Here is a 20,875-nt window from a genome sequence, read left to right as displayed (position 1 = left end):
AGTGTTGGCCTCTACATGTTCCTTCACAACTGAAGGAATAGTCACATGCTCACATTGTGGCTTAACCATAGCTGCCCTAACTACATTAGGCTTACGACGTGCTCCCGACCTCTCAAATGATGAACCCTCGCCTCTACCCTGGGAGTCTAATATATCAAAATAATTAGGTATCTCCACAAGGAAAAACTCACAATATAATTTCTTCAAAAAATACATGGGGACCTCATGATTGTTGCAAGGAGGGGCATCAAAAACCATCCACCATCTATACCAAAAATTATTTCTAATAGCATCGTGTATGCACCAATGGATGGGTAACCATTTAGTACCCTCTCTAACAGTATTTTGCTCACCAGATTTTCTAAATAATGCACATATTCTACCTTTTGGTATTTCTTTTTTTAACGTCTTCATATGACAATTTATTTGCATAAAATATTTTTTGTTCATCCCTCTTAACCCACCAAATATCTAATTGACCACTAACTAAGGCTATCTGGGTCTTAATGGATTCGAGGGATGATGCCAATTGAGCCCTCATTAGATTGGTTTGTCCAAATTCTTTCAACCGAGAAATGAGTCCTAATTTAGTTTTGCCTCTATCTATTTCATTTATTATATTTTCTTGTGTGCCTAGCAAAGGTCATGCAATTGGTTCAGGTTGTGAAATTTGTTGTTCTTCTTGAGGAGGGTTTTGGTTTTGAGGTTCTTGAGGGTTTTGTGGATTTGTCGGTTGATTATGGACATTTCCTGATAAAAAATCAATTGAAATCCAAATAAATAAACAAATCTTAATAAAATTTGTAAAAACCCTACAAAACAATATGAAAAACATATCAAACAATGCAAAGTTAAGTTTAGATCACATATGGCATCGGTGTGGGTGTGCTTGTGATCTTGGATTTTTCCGAGAGGAGGCATATTGGCAAGGGATGGTGAAAATGTTGGATTTTTCAACCCGCATATGCGCTGCTCTATAGGAATAGTAAAAACCTCTGATGAAAATGATGGGTTGTGGTTGTGCAACCCATCATATATAAAAATTTGATTTTTATAATAGTGCATATGAGCTATAGCGCATACATGTTATGGCTCGAGTTACCCAAGCCATAGTGCATACACGCTATAGCATGTACGTGCTATTGAAAATATGAAAAAAAAAACATGTCACCTTTTTGGCACCACAACTCGATGCATATGCCCACGTAGTCCTACTTTTACCTTTTTAGTTATATAATAATAAAATAGTTTTGCTAATTTTTTCATAACTAGAAGAATTAACTAGAGTATGAGTAATCAAAATTTTATCAATGAAAGTAAAAGACAAAGATTATTACTATGACAAATAAAAGCACCACAAAGAAAAATAATTCTAAACTATCTTTTGTTCTATATATAAATAGATACATGGAAGGATTAAAAACAAGGTTGTAAACAAGAAAAATTCCTACCAATATTTTGTGATGAAAAATAAAGCTTTCACATGAATGTGTAAATTGAAATGAGTATTTGATTTTTTGTCCTTGAATTTATACTATGAAGGTTTTTTTTTTTTAAATAATGGTTATTACATTCCAATTCACTTAGCATCATTAAGATATTCCAATATTTGTTAAATAAAATTGTATGAATGAAGAAACGATATTTCATGAGTTGTTGCTACATGTTTGAAAACATTTTCTCCTCTATTACATAACATGGTTGCTTATGGTGAAAATGTTGGTAATGTATGTTTTGTGGGTGTTCTATTTAGCAAGGGCATTTGGATCCACATAGCTTGTGTCCTTTATATTGGGGTTGTTTGGAGTCCTAGTGGGGGTGTATTTTTTTAGTTTGGTTAGCTTAGACAGTTGTTTGTCTATGTGTGAGTAATAAGAAAATAATTGTTTTAATAACTAATTTGTTAGAGTAGGGACAATTATTTGTTAAATAATTGACCACTTCTAGAAGCAACTAGAAACCAATTTTGTTATTGTTTGTTATCCTATATTAATCTCAACCATTGATTGAGAATCAATCTCGACCATTGGTTTTCTAACAAGAATATTATATAAGGGGGTTAGGGATGCATTTAAAGAACACAAGTTGGACAAGCATTTGCAATGTTAGCTAATGAATTCATAGTGATAGAAAATAGCCTTGTAGTGTTAGCAAGGGTATAGTCATAGAGTTGTGGATAACAAGAGAGGATTATTAGGAGAAGAAATTGGGAGCTTGTCAAAGTTCTTCAAGCAAGAAGCAAGGAATTTTGTATCTCTTTATTTGTTTAAGTTAATATAATTTTTCATCCATAAAACTAGTGTTCCCTTAGGAGTTTTTCCAAGGACAATTTGTCCAAAAATATTGTGTCATTGTGTTTCTTATTTCTTTCCATATTTTATTTGTGAAGCTACAATTGTGTTATTTATTGGTTCAAGCTAACTAAGATGATGAATATAAATAATTCTAAATTGTATATGAGCCAACTTGACAATATGAAAGATATATAAGGTCAATTTGTGGATTCAAAAAAATGAATGAAGATGTGATGAATATATTTGAAGATTTAATGATGAAGAAAGGAAGCAAATTTGAAGGATAACCATAATATCCTTGTGGAGCAAAAAAGCTATATTCGATTAGGAAGGATCAAGTACAAGCTAGAACGGAGATCAATAATCAAGAATTTAGTTGCATTCAAATTAGGTCTTCTCATTATTACTCTCTAACCATTTTAGTAGTGATCTGAATCTCCTAACAGAGTTGCCTTAACAACTATTTGTAAATCCTATAACAAGGTGACAGTTCTATTGAATTCTCTTAAGACCTCTAACAAGGCCACTCCTAATAGAGTGATTAAATCCTCTAATAGGGTCACACCTAACAGTGTGTTTTGTAACCTTTAATAGGGTTGGCTCCTAACTAGGCTCACTTCAAAAGAGTGAAAACAATAACTAGTTGCAATTAGCAGTTTTTCCCAAATTGGGTTTCCATGTTAAATCCTGGTGTCAAATGTGTTCATGATATTTTCTTTCATGTGTTTGAAACTAAGTTAAAGCAATGATAATCATAGATAACATATAAAGTTTTCATTTACCAAGCATACTCAGTAATTACTGAGTTACAACATTTTATATGTGTTTACCAACCATTAGCAGTATTTAGTTTTTAGATTATATTTTTGTACTGACATCTAAGGGATTTGGAATTTATTTTAGTAGTAATTGATTCACCCCTTCTCTCTCAATTAGTCCTCTTATATTTCCAACAATTGATTTTAGAGCTTTTGGTGCTTGTAGAGAAAGTTTCAAGGACCTAAGCTAAAGATTAAGATGTCTTATAGAAGAGAGATCCTCAAGCTAAATAGAGATAATTTTGCAGCATGGCAAGGACTTATGAGGTTACACTTGGCTACCATTAGTGACTTAGGGTGCAAATATCTTGATAATGAATACAAGACTCCCACTAGAACATTATCAGTTGAAGATATTATTGAAAAGAAGAATCATAACATCATGATGATTAATATTGTATCTACTCTTAGTTATGTTGAATTTGATGAAGTCAAAGATTGCAAAATAGTTCATGAGATGTGGATCAAACTAAAAGATATATATGGAGGAGATGAAAATCTAAGAAGAGCTAAGGTTGAAAGTCTTAGAGGTCATTTTGATAAGATAAAAATGAGAGAAGATAAGAGCATTGCAAAATATGTGGAAAGAATCAAAGCATCTAGAGGAGACATTGAAGAGAAAATAGTTGTAAGCAAGGTACTTAGAACTCTTCTTCCTATTAATGCAATTAGAGTATCTGCTATTCAAGAAATGAGATTTGATCCAAATAATAAAATATCTTTGGATGCTCTAGTTGGAAGATTGATAGCTTTTGAGTTAGATAACTTTGATAACTATGTTCTTAGTTCAAAAGTTATTGAGACTATTTTTAAAGCTAAACTCACTCAAAGAAAAGGGTAAGAAATCAAAGTCTAGTCAATTAGAAAGTGAAGAAAAAGAAATAGAAGAAATTTTAGATAGTGATTTTGGAGTTGTTGAAACCCTACTTGCAAGGAAATATTCCAAAGGTAGAGGAAAGTACAAAGATAAAGTTCCTTTGATCTACTTTTCTTGTGAAGAAGTTGGTCACATTGTTGCAAGGTGTCCAAATAAAGAGATCAAATATGAAAATAAAATCAATAAGCACAAAGCCAATAAGGATTCCAAGAACTACAAGGATAAAGGTAAGAAATCTTGTTTTATATCTAAAGATTCTAATAACAGTGAAGATGAAATGGTATATATTATTGTGAAAGATGAATTTGATGATGGAGATAAGATGAAACTTATCTCTCATGTTAGAAAAAATGATATATGGATTGTTGATAGTGTTTGTTCACATCATATTACTAGAGATAAAACAACATTTGAGCACATAGAATATTGTAATTGAGGTAGTAGGAGATTTGGAAACAATGAACCTTGTAACATAAAAGGAAAATGATGTATTTAATTGACTAAAGAACTTATATATGAAAATTCTTATTGGGTTGAAGGACTAAAGCATAATCTACTAAGTGTGGCATAGTTGAAAAACATTGGATTCAAGGTAAAATTCATGAATGGATAGGCCAAAAAATTGGATGGAAAAGAAAATTTGGTTGGATCTAGCAAACAAGAAAAAGGTAATCTATATTATCTTGATCTTAGTGAATGTTCATGTTTTATTTCTCAAGTAGAGGAAAGATGGTCATGGCACAAAAGGCTATGTCATGTAAAATTTGATAATTTGGTTAAAATAAGAAAATATAGAAGAGTAAGAGGTATTCCTAGTTTGAAGAAACCTAATTTGGGTTTATGCAATAATTGCCAAATTAGTAAGAAGGGAAATACTTTTTTTAAAAAGAAAAAACTATCAATTAGAAGAAGTCTTAGAAATTGTTTATATTGACTTATGTGGACCCATTGAAATAAAGAGTTATAGTGGAAAATATTTTTTTATTCTTTTTGTTGATGACTATTCTAGAATGATAACTGCAATGTATCTAAAAGAAAGATTAAAAGCCTTTCAAATGTTCAAGTGGTATATGGAAAAAGTAGAAAAATAAACTAGAAATCTATTGAAATGTTTAAGATTAGACAGAGGTGGTGAATACATCTCAAATGAATTCAATAATTTATTCTTTGAAAGAGGAATTAAAAGACAAGTATTAGCCCCTGTACACCATAGCAGAATGGTATAGCTAAAAGAAGAAATAGATCCATCATGGATTGTGCACAAACATTGATGATTGAAAAGAATGTTTCTCTCAAATATGGGAAAGAAGCTATTAGCACTACAATTCATACCTTGAACAGAATACAATTCAAGAAAGATTAAAAAAAAACTCCTTATCAACTATGGTATGGCTACAAACCTAATGTAAGTTACTTGAAAATATTTAGCAGCAAATGTTATATCTTGAAAGAATCAAGAAAAGGAAAATTTGATGTCAAAGGTGATGAAGACATATTCTTAGGATACTCCTACAGAAGTAAAGCATACAAATGTTTGAATTTGTTTGCTCATAAAATAATAGAAAGTGCACATGTTAGTTAATGAATTTGCAAAAAAGAGTGAAGAAGAAAGCAAAAAGGAGCCAAAAGATTATAAAATATTCATTTACTATGAACCTAATACCCTACCAAATCTATCTAAAAGAAAGGAGGTTTCATCTCTCGAGTCTCTGAAATCTCCAATGGTTATCAAGTTGTAGATAGTTCAACCTGAGTCTCAATCTGAAGCACCCAAGTCATAGTCAGAGGCTACTAAGCTAGTTCAAACTGAGTCTAATGGACTTGAGCCACAAATAGTGGAACCTAAGCTTGAAACTAAAACCCATGATGAAGATAGCACATAACTCATTCAAATCCCAAAGAGCATGTATTAGATCAAATCATTGGAGACAAATCTGATGGAACAATGACAAGAAGAAAATTAAAAGGTACATGTTTACTTGTTGAATTTGAACCTAGAAATGTTAAAGATGCTCTAGAAAGTGAAAGTTGGATTGAACCAATGAATGAAGAGATAGAATAGATAAAAAATAACAAAACTTGGACCCTTGTTCTTGGACCCAAAAATAAAAATGTAATTGGAACAAAATGGATATTCAAAAATAAGCTGAATGAAGATGGAAAAGTTTCAAGAAACAAGGCAAGATTGGTATATAAAGGTTATTCTCAAGAAGAAGGTATTGATTATGGTGAGACTTTTGCTCATGTGGAAAGATTAGAAGGTGTTCCAACTTTACTAGCATATGCATCACACAAAGGATTTAAAGTATATCAAATGAATGTTAAATCTACATTCTTGAATGAAATTCTTGATGAGGAAGTCTGCATTTAACAACCAAAAAGTTTTATAGATCCTTGCAAAAGAGACATGGTTTTTAAATTACACAAAGCATTACATGGTCTCAGGCTAGCTCCTAGAGCTTGGTATGAAAGACTTCATAATTACATGGTATAGATTAAATTTCAAATAAAAAATGATAAATGCAGTCTATATATCAAAGAAGGATTAGACAAGAAGATTGTAGTGGCAAAAATATTTGTTGATGATACTTTACTCACAAGAAATGATGATCGGTCCAAAGCATTTTTTAAAAAAAAGTAAAGAATTTGAGATGTCCATGTTTGGTGAGATAAAATTCTTTGTTGGGTTGAAGATATAGTAGAACAATAATGGTATCTACATCACTAAATGTAAGTATATCAAGGAGATACTGAAGAAGTTTGGAATGGAAGATTCAAGACTAGTTGGAACCCCTATGTCTATTGGACATAAGCTTTCCAAGAATGATGATTCCAAATAAGAAGATCAGACCACATATAGATCAATGATTGGAAACTTGTAGTACATACTACATACAAGCCATGATATTGCTCTAGTAGTTGGAATAGTGGCAATATTCTTAGCAAATCCTAGAGAAAATCACATGATGGAAATTAAGAGAATCATGAGATATTTGAAAGGTATTGACTATGGCTTACGGTATAAACTTGGAGGCAATTTGGACTTAAAATTATTTACTAATGCTGATTGGGAAGGAAGTCTTGATGATGGGAAAAGCACTAGTGATGGAGCATTCTTTCTTAGTAAAAAGACTTGTGTCTTGGAAAAGGGTATGTGTAGGATCATGGTCAACCAAACTATGGCCTTAAGTGGCAGAAAACTAGCAAATTAGGGTTATGTCAACTTGACACATAATTTTAAAGTGGTTCTGAACTTTATATCAAAAGTTTGTAAGAAAATAATCTATAGGAAATTCAATCTAGTTTCTAAACTACTAGGCCTTCTCTAGAGAAAAATATATTTGATTGGTCAAAAATTTGGATTTTAATATAGTATTCCAAAAAATTTAGGGCGAAAATAAAAATTAGGTGTATATTTGACTACTTTAATCAAAATAAAATCATATTTTTTAAAATATAATTATAGATATAAAAATTAGACTCATGCTCGGATGTGACACATATTTTTGGAAATTTTTATTCCAAATAAATAATTAATTATGAATTTTATACTATATTGCTTTTAGAATTTAAAAACTTCCATGTCTGACCTTCTTAACTAGTTCAAAAAAAATCAAAATTAATTTTTTCTTTTTTTCTTCTTTATACTAGTCAAAGAATAGAATGTGACACATCTTTTGGATTTCACAAATCTTATATGGTTTGAAAGTTATAGCTATTTTTTAATCAGTATGTCAATCAACACTTTGTAGCTAACTCCATTAGAAAATAAGTAATAATTACTTAATTAGCTCATAATTTGACAGACATTATATCCATGGAAAGTTGAGAACATTCTCAAGAAACCTTTTTCATTTCATCAAATTTGGATGAAAAAAAAAGTCGTTAGCTACATCATCGAAGTTAGAAACACACAACAACACACCAAAAACACATTTTTGGATCATTTTTGGCATTGACCATGGAGGGTTGGCATCCAAAGAAAAACCAAGCCTAATAGGGTACTCGTTCCCAAATTGGATATGCGTTCTCAAATCAAATACTCGTTCTCAAATTGGATACCCATTTTTAAAATAATTAAAATAATTTTATTTTATTTTTATTTTTTTCAATTTTAAAAAAATTTAAAAAAATCTCCTATAATAGTATGACCCTTTTTTAGGATTTTAAGGCTTTAGGACCCTTAGCCATACATATAATGGTTCCAAAGGATCAAAATGGGTCATAGGGTGCCTTTTAACACTCTTTAATCCATTCAATCACACTATGTGTGTTTATGGTTCCTAGGAACCCTAACCACATAAATGATGTGAGCTAATGACTCAAAATAACCTTAGAATAACCTATGACCCTTTTTGACCCATTCGATGACACTAAGTGTTCTTAAGGGTCATAAGATACTCTATTACCCCTTTCAACTCATTTATACACAATATATATTCTTAGGACCCTTAGGAATGTATTTTCTTATTTAATGAGTCAAAAGAGGTCATAGGGAAATTTATAATCTCATTCAATCCATTCAAACACATAATGTATGTCCCTAGGGGCCCTAGGACCCCTAGGAACATATGTGGTCCTACCCCTTTTGACCCATATAAAAGATTATAATATATCCCTAGGAATCATAGGACACCTAGAGACATATGGTGTCATGAACTGTGTTGAAAGGGTCATAGGTTATTCTATGACCCCTTTTGCAACATATAAATGATTATAATATGTCCTTAAGGGTCCTAGAACCCCTAGAGATATATGTTATAATGAAATATGTCAAAAGGGGTCATAGATTATCTTGTGACCCCTTTTAACCCATATAAATGACTAGAATATGTCCTTAGGGGTCCTAGGACCCCTAGAGACATATGTTGTAATGAAATGTGTTGAAAGGGCTCATAGGTTATCCTATGACCCCTTTCAACCCACATAAATAATTATAGTATGTCCCTAGAGGTCTCGGGGCCCATAGAGAAATATGTTGTAATGAAACGTGTCAAAAGGGTTCATAGGTTATCCTATGACCACTTTCGATCCATATAAACAATTATAATATGTCCCTAGTGGTCCTTGGACCCCTAGAGACATATGTTGTAATGAAATATGTCAAAAGGGATCATAGGTTATCCTACGACCCCTTTTGACCCATATAAATTATTATAATATATCCCTAGGGGTGCTAGGACCCCTAGAGACATATGTTGTCATGAGATGTATCGGAGGGGGTCATAGGTTATCATATGACCCTGTTCGACCCATATAAATGGTTACAATATTATCCTAGGGTCTTGGGACCCTTAGAGACATATGCTATCATGAAATGTGTCAAAAAGGGTAATAGGTTATTCTATGATCCCTTTTGACCCATATAAATTATTATAATATGTCCATAGGGGTCCTGGGACCCCTAAAGACATGTTGTAATGAAATGTGTTGAAAGTGTCATACATTTTCCTGTGACCCCTTTTGACTGATATAAATGATTATAATATATTTCTAGGAGTCTTAGGACCACTAGTGACATATTTTGTAATGAAACATGTTGAAAGGGGTTATAAGGTTGTCCTATGAGTCTTTTGACCCATATAAATGATTATAGTATGTCTGCAAGGGGGTCCTAGAACCCCTAGAGACATTTATTATAATGAAATGTGTGCAAAGGGGTCATAAGATATCCTATGACCCCTTTTGACCCATATAAACAATTATAATATGTCCCTAGGGGTCCTAGGACTCCTTGAGACATACGTTGTAATCAAATGTGTCGAAAGAGATCATAGGACATGCTATGGCCAATTTTGACTGACATAAATTATTATAATATATCCCTAGGGGTTCCATAACCCCAAGAGACATATGTTGTAATGAAATGTGTCAAAAGGGGTCATATATTATCCTATGACCCATTCAACTCATATAAATGATTATAATATGTCCCTAGGGGTCTTGGGACCCCTGGAGACATATGTTGTAATGAAATGTGTCGAAAGGGGTCATAGGTTATCCAATGACCCCTTTTGACCCATATAAATGATTCTAATATATCCCTAGGGGACCTAGGATCCTAGAGACTTATCTTGTCATGAGATGTGTCAAAATGGGTCATAAGCTATACTATGACCCCTTTCAACCCATATAAATGATTATAATATGTTCCTAGGGTCTTGGGATCCGTAGAGACATGTTGTCATGCAATGTGTTGAAAGTGATCATAGGTTATACTACGACCCCTTTTGACCTATATAAATGATTATAATATGTCCCTAGGGGTCCTAGGACCCTTGAAGACATATGTTGTAATGAAATGTGTTGAAAGACGTCGTAGATTTTTCTATGACCTATGACCCCTTTCGACCCATATAAATGATTATAATATGTCCCTAGGGGTTCTAGGACACCTAGAAACATATGTTATAATCAAATGTGTCGAAAGGGGTCATAGGTTATTCCATGACCCCTTTAGACCCATATAAATGATTATAACATGTCCCTAGGTGTCCAAAGACCCCTAGTGACATATGTTGTATTCAAATCTGTCAAAAGGGGTCATAGGTGTAATCACCTCAAACTGGTTGCTTAGACCATAAACCCCCTTCTAGCATTTCTATCTAATGTTATCAAGTGTTTGATCACAAACTTTCAAAAATAAGGTAAAATCAATTTATTTGATTTTAACCTATAGTTTGACCATCATTTTCTAAACACATATCTGATTAAAAGAATTTCTTCCCTTTTAATTCAAATATAATTCTCAAAAATCCATCCACACATTTCTTATTTCAGAAATAAAAGCAATGCATAATTGTCTACAAATGACCCTTCTATTTTGACTAAATCATTTTGTCTACAGATGAAGGTGTCATTTTCCATGTGTAGAGCCTCTTATTTTGACAAAATGTTTTATTTAGACATGAAGGTGTAACTTTCCATATGTAGAGCCTCCTATTTTGACAATTTTTTTGTCTTCACATGAAGGTTTAATTTTTCATGTGTTGAGAGCCTCTCATTTTGACAAAACAAAATCATTTTCTACAGAAATGCATAATTTTCTATGAGTGGAGCCTTTTATTTTGACTAAGGACATTTTAATGTCAAAATATTAGGCAAGGATTATTCTCAACCCTTGATTAGGAATTTCTTATCTTTTGATCTCAACCATCCAATTTTCTTTAAAAGGAGGGCTCTCTCCTCATATGAAAAAAAACACTCTTGAATATTGTTATGCTGACACTCTATCATTTGAATTCTTAAGGGCTTGTGGAGAATTTCTATTTCTTGTCTCATTCTATTATCCATAAGCATTTTAGCTTATAGATCCATATAGTTTAGCTTTCATTTTCAATAATTTAGCTCACAGAGTAATTAGTGTTGAAATATTCAAATATGGAAAGAGTACTTATGAGAGAGAGAGGGGGGGGGGGGGGGGGGGGGGGGTGGGGTGGGGTGGGGGGTGAATCATAAGTATCAAACTTTAGCCAATAAAATTTTAACTGAAAATAAGTTGCATGCATGTAAATACATCAAATAAAAACGCATGCATCAATAACTCATAACACCAGAATTTTGGTAACCCAGAAACCCTCCAGGAATAAGAAGGTAAAACTAGGGTGGGGATGATACCCACAAAAATTATTGCAGCAATATAGTTCAACCACTTCTGATGGTTTTCCCTATTAAAGGCTTTACACTGTGTTAATAGTGACCTGGTTAGAGGATTTTCAAACACTTAACATGAAGTGTCACCCAATTAAAGGATTTTAATCACCTAATCAAAAGGTTCTTATAAAATAGCTATAAAGCTAACCTATCAACATAGGATTTTCATTCTAATACAATTGCTAGAGAGTATTAGATGCAATAAACCTGATAGATTACAATCCTTGATTGCTGAATATAGGCTCCTTTTCTGCCTTCTCCTAATCTTGATCCTTTGTGATCTTATAACTCTTGCTTCTGAAAATAGATTTGCTTATGCACCCTTGTATGTCTTTCAATATATCTCATCTCTCTCTTTTACAGTGAAATTTCATCTTCCTTATAAAGACTTCAAAGACTTAGGGTTTGATTTGGATCTACGATCCATATTGAATCTCAATTTCCCACTCAATACTTATATTTTTCTGATTGGTTGCATGCCTTTTGCATTTTTCTTATTGGCCACATGCAAATTCATAGGAAAATTAAAAGATTCGATCTTATCATTCAATCCTTCAAAATTTTCCTTTTGTCGGCTACAAAAACTGTTTGCATCATAGCTTGTGTAATTCCAAACTTTTATGTTGTTCTACTAAGTTACTCGGCTCTTGAAGTATTTCTGATACTCGACACATACTATTTCCTAGATAACTCAGCACTTGAACAAAAACTATATCACTCGACACATGTTGTACTAGGCACTTGTTGCACTCGGCACATGTTATCACTCGGCACATGTTATCACTCGGCACCTGTTGCACTCGGCACATGTTATCACTCGGCACATGCTATCACTCGGCACCTGTTGCACTCGGCACATGTTATCACTCAGCACCTGTTGCACTCGACACTTGCTTTTGATCTTGGTTAAGTGTATTGACACTCAGTTGTCAAATTTATTCTTTAAGCTAGCAATCTCCCCCTTTGACATGAGTGGAAAAAACACTTAATTAAGATCCATGTGACTCAGTAATTTATCCTTTATTCAAACTTTGCTCCCAAAATTTACTATCTCCCCCAAAATTTCACAAAATTTTCTATCTCTGCTATTTCCCCCTATTATTATACTTATCATTTCATTCCTATACTCAACTTTTATTACTATCATACTTATTCTCCCCCTTTTTGACACTTATGTCAAGGGTCTTTACAATGAAATGCCATACTTGGCCAAAAATGTGTTGTTTACTTCAAGGAGTACCTTCAGAGCTGCATCCCAATTTGCTAATGTGACATCCCATGTCTTATGCTGGATGGCAATCTCTGCTGCTAGGTGTACAAGTCCATCAGATGAAGAAAGGTTGGGATCTTTCCTGAGGACTATCTCTGCATTTATCTGCTCCTTGTGAAGTAATTCCAAATAAGGAGTAATTGATGATTGAATTTGTATCAATTTGGCTTTTGTGGTTGCCTCCTTTGCTGCTAAAATAGCTAGCTCTCTTTGTGTGTGAAGTGATTGGACAAAATGCTTCTCACTCTGAGTTGGATCTATGGGGAGTTGCATGCTAGAAGTTTTCAGATTGTTTTCCAATCTCAGTATTTTCTGGCTAGTGTCTTGTGTGAATGTGGAAAAATCACACAACTTGTTGTATAGGGAAAAGATGTTTCCTAGTACAATTTTAACTGTTATAACTTTCTTTGCCAGTTCTTCTTTAGACAGTGCTATATCACCGAATATTTTACTATTTACTTTACCTTGGAACTTCTTTTCTGACCATTCAAGCAATTTGGCATTTGTTTCCTGGTCTTCCTTAGTCACCTGGTCAGCTATATCAGATAGTTGTTCCATGATTGATCTTGACTCATCTGGAGATTGTAAGCAAAAAGCTTCTGTGAATATGTCTTTAATTTCATTTAATGTAAGCTTATCCTTGTATTCCTTTCTTAGTGCTTCTTGTCTCCTTATTTTGTCTAATGCACTCTGAATTTCATTAATCTTTTCTTCAGTAAGAGTGCTAGATTCATAATATGGGATTTTTATTTCTTCATCAAGCTCAGGAACTCCATAGTGAAGTTTCTTGACTGCCTTTGATGAGCTCGAGCTTGGTGTCCTGATTTGCAATTGTAATCCATCTATGCTTAGCTACTGAAGAGTTTGTGTAGGAGTACCAAATTTTGGTAATGCAACCAATGTTTGTATTGCAGTCTCCTCCTTTTTCTGTGTCTCTTTTTCTTCAGCTTGAATATCCCTTTTATGAATGCTAGGTGGGGTTGAACTTGTTGGTTGTTCAGATATTTCTTTTGGTTCCCCTACTGCTGTACTCGGCACTTGGAGTGTATTAGTGATTATATTTGGTGGAGGTGGTGGTGGAAGGAATAGAATACCAGTAGTTTGTGTGGTCAAAAGTGGCACTTGTGCTTTTACCTTGACTTTTGGATTCTGTAATTCATCAACACTAACCAATACAGGATTTGAACTTAGTTTTGCTACAAGTGATGATTGGTCAAGGATTTCCAAATCCTCTACAGTTAATGGATTGATGTTTAGATTTGAAGTATCTGTAACATCCTTTATTTTTATGATATCTGCAGGTGTGATGGTGGCATGAGGAGGACTAGGAGGAGATGTCTGTATATCTTGTATACTTTGATCCTGTGGCTCAACTGTATTTTTATCTTCCTCTTTCTCCTCATTGTGTGCCTCTTCTTCCTTTTCTTCTTTTCTTTCCTCCACTAGTTTCTTCCCCTTTTCTTTGGTTTCTTTCACCTTCTTTTCTTTTGTCTTGGCAATTTCTACTGCCTTATATTCTTCATTATATACATCTTCAATTTTCTTGTAAACTATTTTCCACAATCTTGTGGATTTAGTAACTACCTCTTCAATTTTATTCTGTAGTATGCTGAATGCTCTATACTTGGGAGTGAATCTTTTATTATGCCTTTTTACGGCATTTATTATTTGATCTTTAGTCAGATCAGGCAACAATCTTGCTAATGTAGACTCCCTTATTTCTTTTTCCATTTGTAAACAAAAATGCCATTTATCCTCTACAATTTTATACAATTCTCTTGGCATAGATTCATCTAATTCTAGAGGTGTGTGCTTATACTCAGCCATCATAGCATACACAGATTCCTCTAGTTTATTTTTCTCTTCTTTGGTGAGCTTAGAAAAATTTAGGTTCTTTAGACCTTTTAAATCATTATTTCTAATTTTTGAACATAATTTGTCAATAGCAGTCTGAGGTTTGTGTCTTACCACTTGAAATTGACTGTTGTCCTCCGACTCTATTTTCTCCTCATCTGTTTCAGGTTGGGGAATGAACTTCCTTTTCTTTGACTCAGCAGTAGTCTTCTTTGAGTCTTTCTTCCTTCCTTTTGCCTCTTCTTGGGCTTTTTGTGCTATAGCCCTTGTGGTAGGTCTCTTTGATGCAGGGGCAGCTACTTTCCTTCCTTTGGATTTAGGAGTAGAAGGAGTTGTGGTCTTTCTCTTTACTGGTGCTTCCTTGGCTTCTTCTACCTTAGCACTTTCCTCTTTGTCTTCTCTTGACCCTTGAGTCTAACTTTGAAGTTTATCTCCTTCTTCTTCAATGTCTTCTCCTTCTTCTTCTTCCACACCAAACTTTCTTTTGATTGGTCTCACCATTTTCTCTTTCTTCTTTACTACTAAAGCAATCTTTAAATCTATTATTACCTTTGATTTGACAACATCATAGGTTCCAAAAATTTATGCATTTTTATCAGCTTCTTCTGCAAGTAGAGCTGTTATTGCTACAGAGGCTTGATCAACATCAAGTTCATAACCTAGTGGCCTAAGCCATCTTATTCTAGTTATAACTGCTTGTATGTAAGTATAATCTATATCTACAAGAAAACAAATATCTTTTTCATATTTCTCAATCAATGAGACTAGAATTCTCATTCTTTATTTCATGGACTTTTTGAAGTCCTCAAAATAACCTGTCATTTGGGCATCAAAATTTTCACCCATTCGTTCAATGTATCCATTAATTTGTTCAACAATTGTTTTATCTGGATTCCATTTTACTTTCCCCATAGAAGGAAATTCTTTGATCAGATAGAAGAACATACACATCAAAACTGATCCAAATTTGCATTGAGCTCCCTTGCTCTTCCTTATAGCTCCCAGATTTTCATTAATCTATTGAAACACAAGCTCTGCCAGATCATAAGTGTGATTCCTTTTGATTATCTTGTATGCAACATCAACTACTATACAAGGTACATTGTTCAACCTGCTTGATTGATAGAATTTGTTTTAAATGATTCTCATAGAAAAATCTAGTAGGGGATTTGTGACTGTGTCGATAGTCATTCCTCTATTGTTCCATTTGGCACCTGTATTTTTCTCTATTATTTCCCTTTTGTCACTTCGCAGGGTCTTTGGCCGATCTAGGGTTGGAATACCAGTAACCCTATGAACAGTTTTCTTGGTAAATTTTACTGGCCCTGATTCTAACCAAAAATCTCTATCATGTATTCAGCTCAAAATTATCCGTACCCATTCTATTTTGAAAACAGTTAGAAATGCTAGGGTTTTGGTCAATCCTTTTCTTTCTACTATTGAAAACTCATTTTTTAGTACTTTGTTTTCACATAGTTTGTTATATGCATTATGAATTTCTAAGTCTCCTATAGCACCAATTTTACAATTGTAACATCTGCGAACATCTTGTACCATAACAACCTTATCCAGAATAACTGATAATGCTCCTGCAGGATCATTCTTGTATGCTACTTCTGGAATGGGCTTAAATTCAAGTTGTTTTACTTCGTTACTGACCAACTGAACTTCATGACTCTCTAAACCCTTGGTGGTTCCTGACCCAGATGCCATTGTTTGCCAAACTAGGGTTTATAATTTAAACAAGTTTATGAGTCCTATGTAGGTCGACACTTAAGTAAAATACCTTAAATCAACGAAATTTGTCTTGAATCACTATTGAAATCTTCATGAATGGCTTCTGAGCTGATCTTGATCTTCTTTGCTCTTTTTTGACTTTTCTTCTTGTTTGAATGGTGGGAAAATGATCAGAAATAGGATTTATGTACCCTCCATAATAGAGTAATAAATGCTTAGTACGCTGCCAACTATCTACTTGGCTCTTGAAAGGTTTTGTCATAAGTCAGCTCCCATTATGTTTTACTTTACTCAGCTCCTTTTGATATTTCATAGCTCGGCATCAACTATCTCGGTCGTTGTTAGCAACTCAGCTTCTGAAGAAAATTTTGACATATTTTCACAAAGTTCTCAATTTTGACTTAGCATCTTTATTTATGCTGATTTCATTTTTGCAGTACTTATACATCTTGGGACTGATTTATGATGTAACTTGGTTTATCAATCCCTCACACTTATTCTTTACTTAATTTGATGAAGTGTGATCACTTGACCTCTTAGGTGAAGTGATCTTTGTATTTGATGTGCTAGACTCATTTTTCTTCATCCATGTCTTATTCATTTCACTTCTGATATGTCCAACATCTATCTTTGCCTTTCCATTGCTGAACTCAGAATTTGATGCCTTTGACCTTGTTGGGCAATTCTTGCTAACATGACCAGTTTTTAAGCAATTGAAACATGTGGTTTGACTCAACCATCTTTTGTAGTTCCCTCTAAAATGTGTTCTTATGAAATTCTATGGGATATGTCCATATTCTTGACAATAGTGACAGCTGTTCCTGGTGTTGTAATCCCAAAATTCATGGTTTGATGTCTTTGCTGGCTGATTTACTATCCACATAGGTTTTGATCTGCATTCAAATGCCCTATGTCCATATCTTTTGCAATTATAACAATGTCCATCAAATATTTGAGTCCTTGTAACATTGGATTTGCAATTTTGTGTCATATGTCCTTGCATGTTGCACTTGTGACAAAAACTTTTGGGTATGTTTGATTGATTGAATCTTCTACTCCTGCACACATTAGCTGTATGTCCCTTCTTATTACAGAAATGACAAGTGGGTTTTGAATTCTTACCTTTATCACTTCTTTGTTTAGCACTCTTTGATGATTCTCCAACTTCAGTGCTATTGTATCCTAGTCCTGATGTATCATGAGTAGATTTTGGTGATTTTAGCAACTGTTCAAAATATTTGATTGCTTCACTTGATTTGTTGAGATTCTCTACTACCTCTTTTTCCCTATTCAATTCATTCTTCATTTGTTCATTTTGCATCTTCAAGGTAGAGATCTCAATATCCTTTACATTGAGTTCATGATGAAGGTTCATCATTTGTGAAAGTGTATCCATCTGCATGTTTGAGATCCTTGTCAGTTCAGTACATTTTTCTTCAAGTCTGTTTGCAAGATTCCTTTTGTCATTTTCCATCATGACCTTATCATCAACTACTCTTTTCTTTTGATCAGTAATTTCACATATCATTATAGCCTGTGATTCATGTTCCATCTTGAGAGTTCTTATTTCTTCTACTTGAATTTTATTTTTCTCCATCAGTTCTGCTATTGCCGCATCAAACTCTTTAGTGTCTCCACTGAAAAATATGTTGGTGGTGTCAATCTCCTTGTTGTGTATATCATTTTCAGCTATGGCTAGATCCTTCCTCTTTTTTAATGAGTTTCTCAATTTGTTTCTGAATTCCTCCAAGCTATGCAGAGCAAGTTGCACATCTATCACCTGATTTTCAATGATCTTTCCAAGTTTGAAAGCTTCCATCTTTAGATCTTTTCCCTCCAAGTTGTTAGGCTTTTCCTTGTGAGAACCTGGCTGGCTCTGATACCAATTGTTGAAATATTCAAATATGGAAAGAGTACTTATGAGGGGGGGGGGGGGGGTGAATCATAAGTATAACACTTTAGCCAATAAAATTTTAACTAAAAATAAGTTGCATGCATGTAAATACATCAAATAAAAACTCATGCATCAATAACTCATAACACCAGAATTTTGGTAACCCAGAAACCCTCCAGGAATAAGAAGGTAAAATTGGGGTGGGGATGATACCCACAAAAATTACTACAGCAATATAGTTCAACCACTTCTGATGGTTTTCCCTGTTAAAGGCCTACCCTGTTAAAGGCTTTACACTATGTTAATAGTGACCTGGTTAGAGGATTTGCAAACACTTAACATGAAGTGTCACCCGATTAAAGGATTTTAATCACCTAATCAAAAGGTACTTACAAAATAGCTGTAAAGCTAACCTATCACCATAGGATTTTCATTCTAATACAATTGCTAGAGAGTATTAGATGCAATAAACCTGATAGATTACAATCCTTGATTGCTGAATACAGGCTCCTTTTCTGCCTTCTCCTGATCTTGATCCTTTGTGATCTTATAACTCTTGCTTCTGAAAATAGATTTTCTTATGCACCCTGTATGTCTTTCAATATATCGCATCTCTCTCTTTTACAATGAAATTTCATCTTCCTTATAAAGACTTCAAAGACTTAGGGTTTGATTTGGATCTACGATCCATATTGAATCTCAATTTCCTGCTCAATACTTATCTTTTGTTGATTGGTTGCATTCCTTTTGCATTTTTCTTATTGGCCGCATGAAATTGCATAGGAAAATTAAAAGATTCGATCTTATCATTTAATCCTTCAAAATTTGCCTTTTGTTGGCTGCAAAAACTGTTTGCATCATAGCTTGTGTAATTCCAAACTTTTATGCTATTCTACTGAGTTACTCGGCTCCTGAAGTATTTCTGATACTTGGCACATACTGTTTCCTAGATAACTCGACACTTGAACAAAAACTATATCACTTGGCACATGTTGTACTCGACACTTGTTGCACTTGGCACCTATTGCACTCAGCACATGTTATCACTTGGCACCTATTGCACTCGGCACATGTTATCACTTGGCACATGCTATCACTCGGCACCTATTGCACTCGGCACATGTTATCACTCGGCACCTGTTGCACTCAGCACTTTTTTTTGATCTTGGTTAAGTGTATTGACACTTAGATGTCAAGTTTATTCTTTAAGCTAACAATTAGTTGGATTTATAATACTCTCATATTGTTTACTCTAGTTGCATCTTGCGTATTCATATTAGTTTACTTTACATTTTGCATTGCATCCTTGAGGAGCTCATTTTGAACACTTGCATACTTTCTTATCTTTGGAATCTCTCAGTACATGGTTTACTAGCAAGGGCTGCATTACTAAAACTCAACTAAGAGCCCATTTCATGTTATTTTATGTATCCTTGCACTCCATATATAGGGAGCTCTAGGCTAGCATATAAGCATTCCAATCTCATGGAATACCTTGGATAGAAGGGTTTAGAGTGTTACACAAATACAGTGTACATTTTTAGCACCCACTATGGGGCAGAAACCAAGTTTTTAGCTCCATTTTTTTTGTTTAAATGTTAGTTGCATTCTCATTTATGATTTTTATAGCAACTCCTTGGATCTAATTAATTATTTTTTCACTTGGTTCTCATTTTTTTATTAAGGCTAACTCTCATGCAGGCTGGTTGAGGATCAAAACAATAAAAATTTGAAAGATCTACTCATATCTTCCAAACCATTTATGATACGAGTTTGATTTTTTCTTTTGGAGAGTGACGATAGTCTAGAGAGACTCCAGTCATAAATTTAGATTTATTCATGTAGATTTGCATGATTTGTAATGATTTCCTTTTTTTCATAAAAAAATGATTTTGGGTGCAAATCAACTAATTTTTCAACAAACTCTACATTTTTCAATAGATCTGCAAATTATAGAGGGGGTTGTTTCTTTGAATTTTTAATTTCTATGTCATATCAATGCTCAAAAAGTCGATTTACTAAAAATGGTCTATTTTGACAAAGTGGGTCCCACATGAGAAAATGAGTAGATACAACTAAAATTCTTAAATTTTTAGAAACCTCTCTCATTTTTAGCAAGGTCTCTTCTTTTTGCTTCTATTTTTGAAGCCAAAATCATAAGAAATAAATCAAATATTTTTAAGTAGTAAAAAACATAGAGTGAAAAAGAGATCATTTTGTGATTAACTTGCAATTCCTTGCATACACTTGGTAAGAAGGGATAACTTGGATGTTTGAGGAAGCTAACCACTTTGTGTTTCCAATCTTATTTGGTCACTATGCCCTAACCCATGTTGTTTTGTAGCTCATTACTTGCTCGTTAGGCACAAAGCAAATCAACAAAGAAAGGAACGCATGCCAAAGAAAAACTCTTAAATGAATTTGCTAAATATTTCTTGCATAACTCATGTCAAAGACTAAAAATCAAACAAACAAGAT

Source organism: Cupressus sempervirens, chromosome 2 (assembly GCF_028749045.1).
Source record: "Cupressus sempervirens isolate cs-2001-9-10 chromosome 2, ASM2874904v1, whole genome shotgun sequence".
Taxonomy (NCBI): domain Eukaryota; kingdom Viridiplantae; phylum Streptophyta; class Pinopsida; order Cupressales; family Cupressaceae; genus Cupressus; species Cupressus sempervirens.
The sequence above is the reverse complement of the archived record's forward strand: the minus strand, read 5'-3'. Positions refer to the sequence as shown.